Below are 11,391 nucleotides of genomic sequence, written 5' to 3' on the forward strand. Positions count from 1 at the left end.
GGCCCCCGTGTCCCTGCCCTTGGCAGACATTGCCCCGTGGCACTCGTGGGGATGAAATGCCCGTGGACAGGCAGTTTGAGCCTGAGGAGGAGCAGTTACATCAGCCACCCAAAATTAACACTGATGGCTACAGGCAGACACACCAGCACTTCATACTCCTTTGAAGCCATGGAATTCTTAATCTCCTGTCCTGACACCAAATCCTTTCACTGGATCCTCCTTCTGCCTTTGCTATTTTATGAAGTTCAGGCTCTGGTTTCAGCAATTCAGCAACCCCTTCCTGTTACAAGCCCACTTTGGTCTCCCATTTTATCTCCCTCCCACCTTCACTCTGGTCAACCCAGCTGCTTGCTCGCCCACACTTGGCACAAACAGCTCCAACTGTCTTTATCCGAGCGATTCTAGCAGGATGTGAGGACACTGCCACCCAAATCTCCTCATAAAGCTACTGCCAGGGGGCCTTAGTGACAAACCCACCCACAAATGAAGCACCACAGCACATCAAGTGCTTGGCCTGCAGCTCTGCTGAGGGACACTGATCCGTTTCATTCAAAACAAAAAGGACAACAAATAACATGAAATCTCAGCCAACAGGACTCCTCTGATCCTTAATGACTAATTTAGCTACAACAATCATTTCCTGGGGTGCAGCCACCGCACTCGGCTGACAAGGGAACAGAAGAGCCTGGAGAGCTTTTCCCCTTTCCCCGTGCAGACAGTAACTGTGTCAGTGTTGGGGACTCCCAGGCCAGTCCTGTGTGACACCCGTGCAGCTCCTGTGGCTGCACAGGGGGGATTTGCCTCTCTGAGGGGAGCAGGGATGGTCTCTGCATGGTCTGCTGCAGGTGGGAGCCAAAAACACCAGTCTGTGCTTTGCTCCATCCTAAAACATCCCCAGGCTCCACTGGGAGTGTGTTTTGGGTATGGCCCGTGTATTGCTTTCACTAAAGGTGTGTTTTGCCAAACTTTGGGACCCCAGCAGCAACACCCACTACACCTCTGCCAGGCTTCATCTTCTACATGTCCTGCACTTTTGCCCTGTCCAGCCACGAGCTTTCATTATAACCCGCACTAAGGCCACTCTTCCAGCCTTCATCAGTAAGACACAAGGTGTTAGTGACCTTTAATGCACAGGAGTAACACCACAGCCCAGCCTGCTGCTGGCTCCAGCAGTACAGGAGGCATCGTGTTTTAATTAAGGAAACCATATCAAATATTCACCGCTAAGAATTTGCACTCAATAAAAGCAGATCTTATCTCGCAGACAGAAGCCGTATCACAGGGGAGATTCCCAGGGAAATGTGGCTGTCAATACATCCCTGCAGTGCCTCTGGAAGAGCCCCTGAGCCCCGTCCCCTCCCTCTCCCGGCCGCGGCTGATACAATCCCCCTTTGTTCCTGCACAAAGGCTTCTCCCACACCACGGTGGCCCCTGGGAACAAAGGTTCTCCCGGCACGCCAGGGATGAAGGCTGACTCCCGAAGGAGCTGCATCAGCTGACACAAACATCCCACAAGAAAACCTTCCCAAGAAACGCCAGTAGTTTTTTGGATAGTCCTCAAAGTTATTTGCTTTACAGGGTTCCAGGAGAGCCCAGCCAAGATCGTGCCTTACCCTACAGTACAAAAATAAAGCAAACAAAATCCCAACCAACCCCACACTTGGGCCAAATACCATCGTTTCAAAGGAATGTGCACTTGGGAACTAAACTGTACACAAATTTGCATCATTTCAATACAGGAGAAAAAGAACATTCTGTCTATGCCAACGACTAAAATGTGGGCTGTACTTGTATCACTTATTTTATACATGTAGAATAAACTATTACAGTAAAAACTGTCCATAAGCATATAATTAGGTTTAACTACAACTGTAACAACAAAACTATTTTGCCAAAAAAGTTACCAAAAATCCTGACCAGATATAAATCTGAGTTGAAAACCAGCTTGATAAAGCAGCCAATTCAGAGAGAGCTGAAAACACTCCTCACTTTTCCACTCTGCAGGTTTCTCAGCTCGGGGTATCATTTTCACAATAAGTCAAATTCCTGCAGGTTCAGCCCTGAGCCTGCCACATTCATTCCAAAAGGTAAAACAATCAGTGTTTCACTACCTGAGAGCAGAGATGCTACTGCAGCATGTCAGGAATCCTCCTATTTTGTATCTGGATAAAGTGTATTAACCTGGAAGTTGAGCAAGGAGCCCATTATGTGCCATGCAGAAACACAGCACCTTGAGAGGACTCTATCTGCTATTTTTGCTGATTAATTTCCATTAAACCCCTCAGCTGCCTTATTTTAGTGCTTTGAGCATTGTGATCCAATGAGAGACACTTTTCCAAAGGGCTTTGATTAGTTGTACAGAGCTGTGCTTTACAAGAGAGTTATTAATGGAAGGAAACTGATACTGCTTGAGTTATTAATGGAAGTAAACTGGTATTGCTTGTTATTAATAGAAGCAAGCTGATAATTGTTCAAAGTTTGATGCAAGGAATGAGTTAACTTATATATTGACGTGTGCATGCATGAATAAACAGATCCAGTGCAGATACAGACAGATGGGATGAACAAATATGATTCTCTGTTATCAGAAAGTGGGTAAACTCCTCACAAGGAAAGTCTCATTCTATACACGCTTTATGAAGTCATTTTATTCTAAAAGTTGTGGGAATGAGTGTGTAAGATGTTCTGAGTGCAGCAGAGGATGCACATGCCCTGCCTGGGCTGGGAGAGACACTTCTCATGGCCAGAGGCTGAGCACCAAGAACATCACAACATCTGACCCCCATGTCTCACTGTACTCTGCAGTTTCCTCTCTGACACAGAGAAACTCCGTGTGCTGTGCAGGGAATTCCCTCATTCCTGGTTCCAGCAGCTGCAGCTGAGCCACACTGTCAAACATTCTCAGCTCAGGCTGTTGGAAAGGCTCAGCACGTTCTGGAAAGCAGCAGCACAACCCAAATATTTATCTGCAGTGTTTAACCTGGACACTGAGCAGGTCCCCAGAGTGAAGAGGGGATAAGCACACGGCCAGGCAGGGGTTTGAGCTGGGTGACAGCTCTCAGAGCAGCACAGTGAGTGAGCTCAGAGACTGATAGTGCCCCTCCTCACCTGCCCTGGCCCCTGCTGGTGCCCAGAGCACCTCCACAGGTAACAGCAGAGACTCCATCAGACACCAGGGATCACTCCTGATGGCAGGGCAGGTCCTGCAGGACACCAGCACTTCCCTCAGACTAAACCACAGCTCCAGGATCATTCCAAAGGCAGGGCAGACCTGCAGGACACTGCAACTTCCCTCAGACAAAACCACAGCTCCACTTTTAGCAGTTTCAGACCTCACATCTACCCAGAACAAACGTGGGAAGTATGACATAAAAAAACTGATTCCTTTCCTTGGGCCCAAATAGTGTATAAAGTTCATTAAAGGAAAGTCCAGAAAACACTGAATATTGAGTGGGCTACTGATTTTGGAAGCTTGTGCAGGTTAAGGACAAGTTTTAGCATGAAAAATAGTTCAGAGATACTAGTCTTTACAAGTGACATAAAGGAAAAGTATAACAAAATAATAACATTAATTTAAAAGAAGGTAAGAAATGAGAAGGGCAATCCAGAGTCACACAAAGGCCACCCCAGGAGTGTGGTGGAAATAAAGCTGTGGTGGAAATGATGCTGTACTGGCCCCAGCTCTGGGCAGAGCACTCTGATGAGCTTTAGAGATCTCGGCATGGGAGGGAGGACAGACCATCTGGCTGGCACTGAGCAGCAGGAGCAGAGTCCAGAGGGAAAGGCTGGGCTTTAGGGTGGCAGCTGGGACTGTGCTGGGGGCATGCAGCATCTCTGATGACACCATCTCGTGTGGGCAGCCACCTCCCAGTCACTGCAAACAGAAAATAAACACCAAAGGGCAACCACTACTTTGAACTTCCCCTGGAGAATCCTAAAGTGGGATTGAAAACCGAAGCAATTCAGCTTCACAACAAACCTTCAGTGTTATTAGAAGGGAGGAAGTGAAGGGCTTTATCTTCAGTTTGAGAATAAGCAAGAGATTCACTTGCTGTCCTCAGGAACAGAGCAAGGGCTGCCCAGAGGGGATCCCTGGGTTTTCTCTGCAGTTTCTTAGCTCGATAAAGAAATGCTGTACATCATTTCCCAAGGTGCCATCAGCACCCAGCAGTTTGGCAAACACAGAGCAGAGCACACAGACACTTCTCCAGGCCATGCTCCCCAGGGCTCAGCCCTTTGTTACACTGGTATCAGAAATCACAGGTGCTGACCAGAGGGAGAGAAATCATTTCCATTTCTGTTCACACCACAACATGCAGCCAGGTAACTTTATGCCCTCACCAACTTCCTTTCCCTGGACCATGTTAAAACAGGCTGCAGGTTCTCTCCTGGTTAATCAGTAGCCATCAACAGGAAGTTCCCAGTCCATGTTTTTATTTTCTAACCAGTGACAACTCTGCTGGAACAACCCTCAAGCTCTCAGAGACCAGCTCTGCACAACACGGGCTGGATTTTTTGAACAGTATCCACAAACCAAAGAAGTTCTTGGATGAAAAGCTTAGCCACAGTTAGACCTAAAAACCACAAATCTGAAGAGATTATAAACCCCTAATATGATGATATTCCATGGGGCATTCACCCATCTGCAGTCTTGGGCTTCTTATTCCACTAAGCCACTGACAGTCACCCAAATATTGCTAAGCATTTAAGCTGGTCCAAATTCATGCAGATTTAGATTTAATTGTCACACAAGCCAGGCTCTAAGGGTTCCACACATCATCTGTGCAAATCTCCACTTTAATCAGCATCAAATATCAACATTCACTCAAAATAACTTGCATAAACATTGCTAAAGTTACACATATGGGAGCCAGGCAGAATAGGCAAGGCACCCTAGATGGAAGTTCCATACTGTTAACACAAAAAGACATTTTTTTTCCCAACAAATTGGTATCATTTTCACACTTGCAAAACAAAGTTTTACCTACCTATGGTATTAACTATGTCATTATGTATAATTATGTATATTATATGCCATTATGTATGGCTACTTTCCAGAGTTAAAGCACCTTGTATAAAATGAAAAGCTTTAAAAATACCCTCTAAGTCACATTCCCTTTTAAACAGCAAATATTTAACCATAAATATTCCCAGCATGGAAAAAAAACATCAACAACGCTTGGCAATAGAAACAAAACCATCCAGTATGGAATCCTTTACTCATTTCTCTAGGAATTGGTCTGGAGGAATAAGAGCAGAGATTTTTGCCTGGTTTATTTTTCTGACAGATGAGTTCCCTTATCAAAGGTGCCATGAGGCCAGAGCAGCTGTGCTGGCAGCAAAGGCGTCCAAGGGCCAAGCCAAAGAAACATCCTGTGGATTTCCCTGGGAGCTACTGCAAACTCACAATTCAGAGATTCCAGTCAAAGGGGAAAGGTCACAACAGAGTTTGGGATGCACATACTGCACTGCATGCTCTTAGATAGATGAGAATTGTTGAAAACGCAGATTTTTAAAGGTTTTTTTGTCTGGTATTTTGGCTATTTCCTCAGTAGAGCACTAAACACATTCTGCATCTCCCACCAGGTGAACACAGAGGCTCAGCCCAACCCTGAGTGCATCCAGTTTGGGTCTTGCCAGAGGACAAATCCCCAGGATTTGCTCTTCAGGAGCAAGAGGAGCAGGCTGGGCACCCTGCACAGCACCACAGCAGGGCCTGGCACACCAGTTCCCTGGAGTTATCCCTCCCAGGCAGGCGGGACAGGGGGCTGAGCTCCCTGTGCCACGGACACCTCTACCTGTGCCATGGGCACCTCTACCTGTGCCATGGACACCTCTACCTGTGCCACGGACACCTCCACCTGTGCCATGGACACCTCCACCTGTGCCACAGACACCTCCACCTGTGCCATGGACACCTCCACCTGTGCCAGGGACACCTCCACCTGTGCCACGGACACCTCTACCTGTGCCATGGACACCTCCACCTGTGCCACAGACACCTCCACCTGTGCCACGGACACCTCCACCTGTGCCATGGACACCTCCACCTGTGCCAGGGACACCTCCACCTGTGCCACAGACACCTCCACCTGTGCCACGGACACCTCTACCTGTGCCATGGACACCTCCACCTGTGCCACAGACACCTCCACCTGTGCCACAGACACCTCTACCTGTGCCAGGGACACCTCCACCTGTGCCACAGACACCTCCACCTGTGCCACAGACACCTCTACCTGTGCCACAGACACCTCTACCTGTGCCACAGACACCTCTACCTGTGCCAGCCCAGCCAGCCCAGAGCAAGCCCTGCTCCTCCTGGGGCTGCTCATTCCATGCAGCTTTTGTTCCCAGCCATTCCTCCACTCCTTCTGGGAGCCATGAAAAGCATGTGTCAGCACAACTTGCTGCTGAGGAAGGCATTAGAAAGGATTTGAACTGACTCCCCATGGCAACGGACCCTGAAAGGGAATTAGCATTTGCTCCCCATTCCTCGAGAAGCCTAAATGGAATTTGTTTTCCTCCCCTTTAAGGAATTGTTTGCAGGAGGGCAGTGTGCTGCTGCCTCTGAGGTTCAGCAGGCACAGCTTTAGCTGGCACCTGCCTTGCACACCCTGTTCAGGGGAACATTCATCCCAGCAGACATGGGATGGGTAAATGTGAGTGAGAGTCCATCCATGTGTTCCTTACACAGATCCCCAGTGCTCTGCACACCTTTCTGCTGCCTCTGCCAGCTCTCTGGACACCCATTCCCCAATCCAAATCAGGTTTGGGTTCTCTGCACAGAGGGCTTCAATCTGCAAATGAGTGCAGGAGCCTTTCTGTAAATGAAAATCTAAACTGCACAGAGACGACTCACAATGTGATAAATGTGGAGATAAAAATAGGACACCTGGAAAGGTGTCCAAGGCTGTACCTTGTGTACTTGGCCACTTATCCAAGTGTGTGTGCTTCTCCAAGGAGTGGGCATTTCACACCTAAGAGTTTCTGTGCTGATCATCAATTAACACAGTTGGTAATTGCTAACATTGTTCTCTCTCTTTTTTTTTTTTTTCTCCTGTGGGTGGAACAACAAGCAAGCCAAGGAGGAGAAGCTCACCGAGGCTGAGCACTGCTGGTGTGACCCACACAGCCCAGGCACACGCTGGGTCACGCTCAGGGTGCCAAGGAACAGGAATTCCGTGTCAGCTCCAATCAGTCACGTCTGTACAGAGCACACACACTCCGCACCACAGCCTGTTCCCACTTGAAGCTTCCTGCAAGCAACCTCCAGTTACTTCAGCCTCAAGAGACTCACATGGGCCCCTCATGCCAAGACCTGTAACACACACACGGCCAGACGCCTTTGGAGTGGTTTTACATCCTTCAGGGGTGACTGAGCCTCCTCCAGGGCATGTGGCACCCTCAGCCCCCTGTGCCCGGCTTCTTCAACGGGCATCTGCTCCAAACTGTGCCCACCCCTCCCTGCCCCTCCTCTGCACCTCCACTGCTCCTGGGGGAACCTTTGTGGGCGCCCATCTGCAGTGTGGGATCCTGCTCACATCGTGGATCCTCCAGCCTGCCTTCCCACCCCTCAGAGCTGTGCTCCACATCACCCTGAGCCTCCCAGGCACACCCAGAGTTCTTTTGTAGTGTGAGATGAGCAGCAGGAGAGCAGAGGGCAAGCTCAGGTCTCTGGAGCAACAGTTCCCTCCGTGATCGTGGAGACTGGAGGAAGAAAGGCACCTTTGTGACAAAAAAAAGTCCCAGTTTCCTAAAATAAACAAGAGTGGAGGAAAACAAACCCACAGGAGTGTACACAAGAGCTCTGTCCTGGCCGTTAGATCAGCTGGGCACCAGCTGACCCCCACGGGCTCCACCAGAGGCACCTTCTGCTTGGGAAGCAAAGGCAGGTCTGTCCTGGCACAGCCCAGAGCCACAGGCTCAGAGCAGGGAATGCACAGCCCAGGGGGCACATCCTGCTGCCCACTGCCTCTGACTCAGTGTAAGAGCTCAGAGCATGCTCTGCATCCCACCGTGCCACGAGGAAAGTGCCACAGAACTGTTTGTACACTCCAACACAGCCCAGCACATTTGAGGAACTCATCTAAAGAGTTTCTGTAAGAGCCTCCAGAGCAATTAAACGTGACAGTCTCACCTCTGAAGGTACAGGCAGGAAATGCTGTCTCTACTGCAGACAGTACAGCAAACCTGGAAACACATTGGCTTTCCTAATTTGGAGAGTTTGCTTCTGGTTTTTTAACACTCAGGCTTGTTTAAACTTATGGAAAAGCCCAGAGCAAACAAACCAAACAAATCTCCACACCACCACACTACCCCGTGTGGCTGTGCCCTGGCCGTGCCCTCAGCGTTATCAATTTAAATTCAGTTGGATCTTGGGTGACACCTCAGAAAAAAACTCAGCTTATTCAGATTTCATTAAAGGAAAACTCTGCCATTTATAGAAAGATTACTTTGTAGAGCCAACAGAAACACACGCCTGAAAGCCTTTCCCAGAAATAAGGGGGAAGCCAGATCTTGAACAGAGGACTAATTTTCATTCTGTATTTTGATGCTCCACGAAACTGTTTTACTGCCACGGGTATTTCTTGACAGTGTTTTAAATTACAGATCAGCTCATGCAAAACTGGGAGCTGTTAATAGCGGGTGGCCTCTCCTTTGCTTTTATGGAGTGAAAATTTTTCTTCTCCTTCTCAAATCCCGGTGATTTTGATCTAAGTCGTGGCGGGACACCCGCCTCAACGGCTGAAAGGACAGCAGCATTAAATCAATTCCCCAGGCAGCCTCCCAAGCCGAGCTCCCATTGTTAAAATAATGAGTTGTGCACCACTTGATCCCAAGCCACCAGCTGATCCCCGTTTTTACAGACAATAGGTAGCACAGACCCAGAAAGCACCCGCGAATGGATCATTTCCCACAAATTGTGCATCTTCGGCTGATAAAACTCAACACTTCTTTCTGTAACAGCCCTCGGGCATTTTTAAACGTAGGGAAAGAGCATCATCCTTTAGAGTTAAAACCAGATTTTATAAAAGTAGCACTCTCACACTTATTCCAGGGAGCTGATGCTTAAAGAACCAAGACTTTTTAACAGTGTGCACGCACTCTGCTGCCTCTCACCTCCCAAAAAGCCTGGATTTTCTCCCCATATCCCACATTAACTCAGGTGCCTCACTGCAGGGTTGAACCCTGCCTCTCTTTTCAGCACTGTTACCTGGAACTGTTCTTTCACATCTCACAACAAACGCCTTAACTTTTCCTTCCTTTCTTAAATTTTGCAACATTGTGGGCCAGAAAGTCCCAAGGACAAGAAAATCAGGCGGGGCCCCCCTGAAAACAGGCAAACATTGTGTTTTATAACTCAGGAGTTAAAGCACACTTTAAACAAAGAGCCTATGACTGGTCCATCAGATAAGGCTTATATCTTTCTCCCTGGAATTTAATAACACTTCTTCTAAAACACTTTTCGGCCAGCTGCAGTTGGAAGTTCCCAGAATTGCACAGAGTAGCTTAACTATTAAAAAAAAAAAAAAAAAAAGTGCATGGAGTTTAATTCCTACTTCATTGTGCTTCCTTAAAAATATATATTTTAAAAAAATGGGTAATGGAGTAGGCAGTTAGAAATAAGGTAGATATAGGGAGGAGTGAATCCAGGAAGAGGTTTGACTCTTCTCAGCACTTTCCAGGTGGGGAGAGGAAAGTGGCAGCACTTTCCAGGCGGGGAGAGGCTCGTTCAGCCCGGGGCACTGCTGGCTGCTGTCCCATCAGGGGGGCCGGGATTTTCCTCCAAACCTCACCGAACACGGGCTGTGCTCGGGCTGGGCTCGCCCCGGTCTCACCGCCCCGGGGGCAGAGCCGCCCCGGCACATGGCGAGGGGGAGATGGGCTGGAGTTCACCCCGGTTATCCTTCCCTGTGTCCAGCAGCACAAACACGGCGACAGCAGAGGCTGCGAGCGAGCGGCACCGGGAGAGCCCCGAGAGGCTCCTCCGCACGCCGAGCCGCTGGTGGAACAGGCTGGAAAGAAGTTACACCTCAACTCAACTCCGGGCCGGGAGAAACCAGCATCAACCGCATGGGAAAGCCCGGAGGAGACTCACAAGGCAGGGACACAGCCCCGTCCCGCCGCAGCAGAGCCCGCGGGGCCGCTCTCAGGGAGGGAAGGGGCTGGGGGGTCCCGCCCGCCCTCACTCACCGCGGCCGCCGGCTGGGCTGGGCTGGGCTGGGTTCGGTTCGGCGCTGTCCGGCCCGGCGCGGTGCTGCCCGCAGAGCGCACACACAACCTGCTCCCGTTCAAACCCCAGCGCTGCCGCCCGCCCCGGCCCGCCCCCGCCGCGGGCCCCTCCGAAACCCGGCCCGGCCCCGCGGAGCGGAGCGTCCCCACCGTCCCGTCTTGTCCTGCCGGCAGCGCCTGCGGCGGCCCCAGCCCGGATCCAGCCCCGGTGTTGCCGCGGCCCCGCGCCCGTTCAACCTGCTCCAGTGCTCCATTGTGTGTGCGCTGAGAGCGGCGGGGCGGCGCTGCCCGCTCCCCTCAGCGCCCTCCGGGACTGAGCCCCCGGCCCGCTCCCCTCAGCGCCGCCCGCTCCCCTCAGCACTGCCCGGGACTGAGACCCCGGCCCGCTCCCCTCAGCACTGCCCGGGACTGAGACCCCGGCCCGCTCCCCTCAGCGCCGCCCGCTCCCCTCAGCGCCCTCCAGGACTGAGCTCCCGGCCCCACTCCCCTCAGCGCCCTCGGGGATCGAGCACCCGGCCCGCTCCCCTCAGCACCGCCCGGGACTGAGCCCTCTGTCCGCTCCCCTCAGCGCCCTCAGGGATTGAGCCCTCGGCCCCGCTCCCCTCAGCCGAGCCCGGGACCGAGACCCGCTTCCCTCAGCGCCCTCGGGGACTGAACCCCCGGCCCGCTTCCCTCAACATCACCCGGGACCGAGCCCTGCTCCCCTCAGCACCGCCCGGGACCGAGCCCCCGGCCCTACTTCCCTCAACGCCGCCCGCTCCCCTCAGCAACCCCCGGGACCGAGTCCGGCTTCCCTCAGCACCGCCCGGGACTGAACCCTCGGCCCGCTCCTCTCAGGCTTGGCCGGGACCGAGCCCCCGGCTCGGGTCCCTCAGCACCGCTCGCTCCCCTCAGCATTGCTCGGGGTTCAGTCCCGCTCCCCTCAGCGCCGCCCGGTCCCCTCAGCATTGCCCGGTGCTGATCCCCGCTCCCCTCAGCGCCGCCCGGCCCGGCAGTGTCCCCTCAGTGTCCCCTCAGTGTCCCCTCCCGGCGGGACTCACCGAGCTCCCGGGCCCGGCCGCGGGGAGCGGTGCCGGCGATGGGAGCACAGCGAGAAGCGGCCCCTCGGGGCGGCCCCTCGGGCGGCGGGTGCCATGGAGACCCCCGGCCCTCCCA

Source organism: Zosterops lateralis, assembly GCF_965231275.1.
Source record: "Zosterops lateralis genome assembly, chromosome: 10".
NCBI classification, from domain to species: domain Eukaryota; kingdom Metazoa; phylum Chordata; class Aves; order Passeriformes; family Zosteropidae; genus Zosterops; species Zosterops lateralis.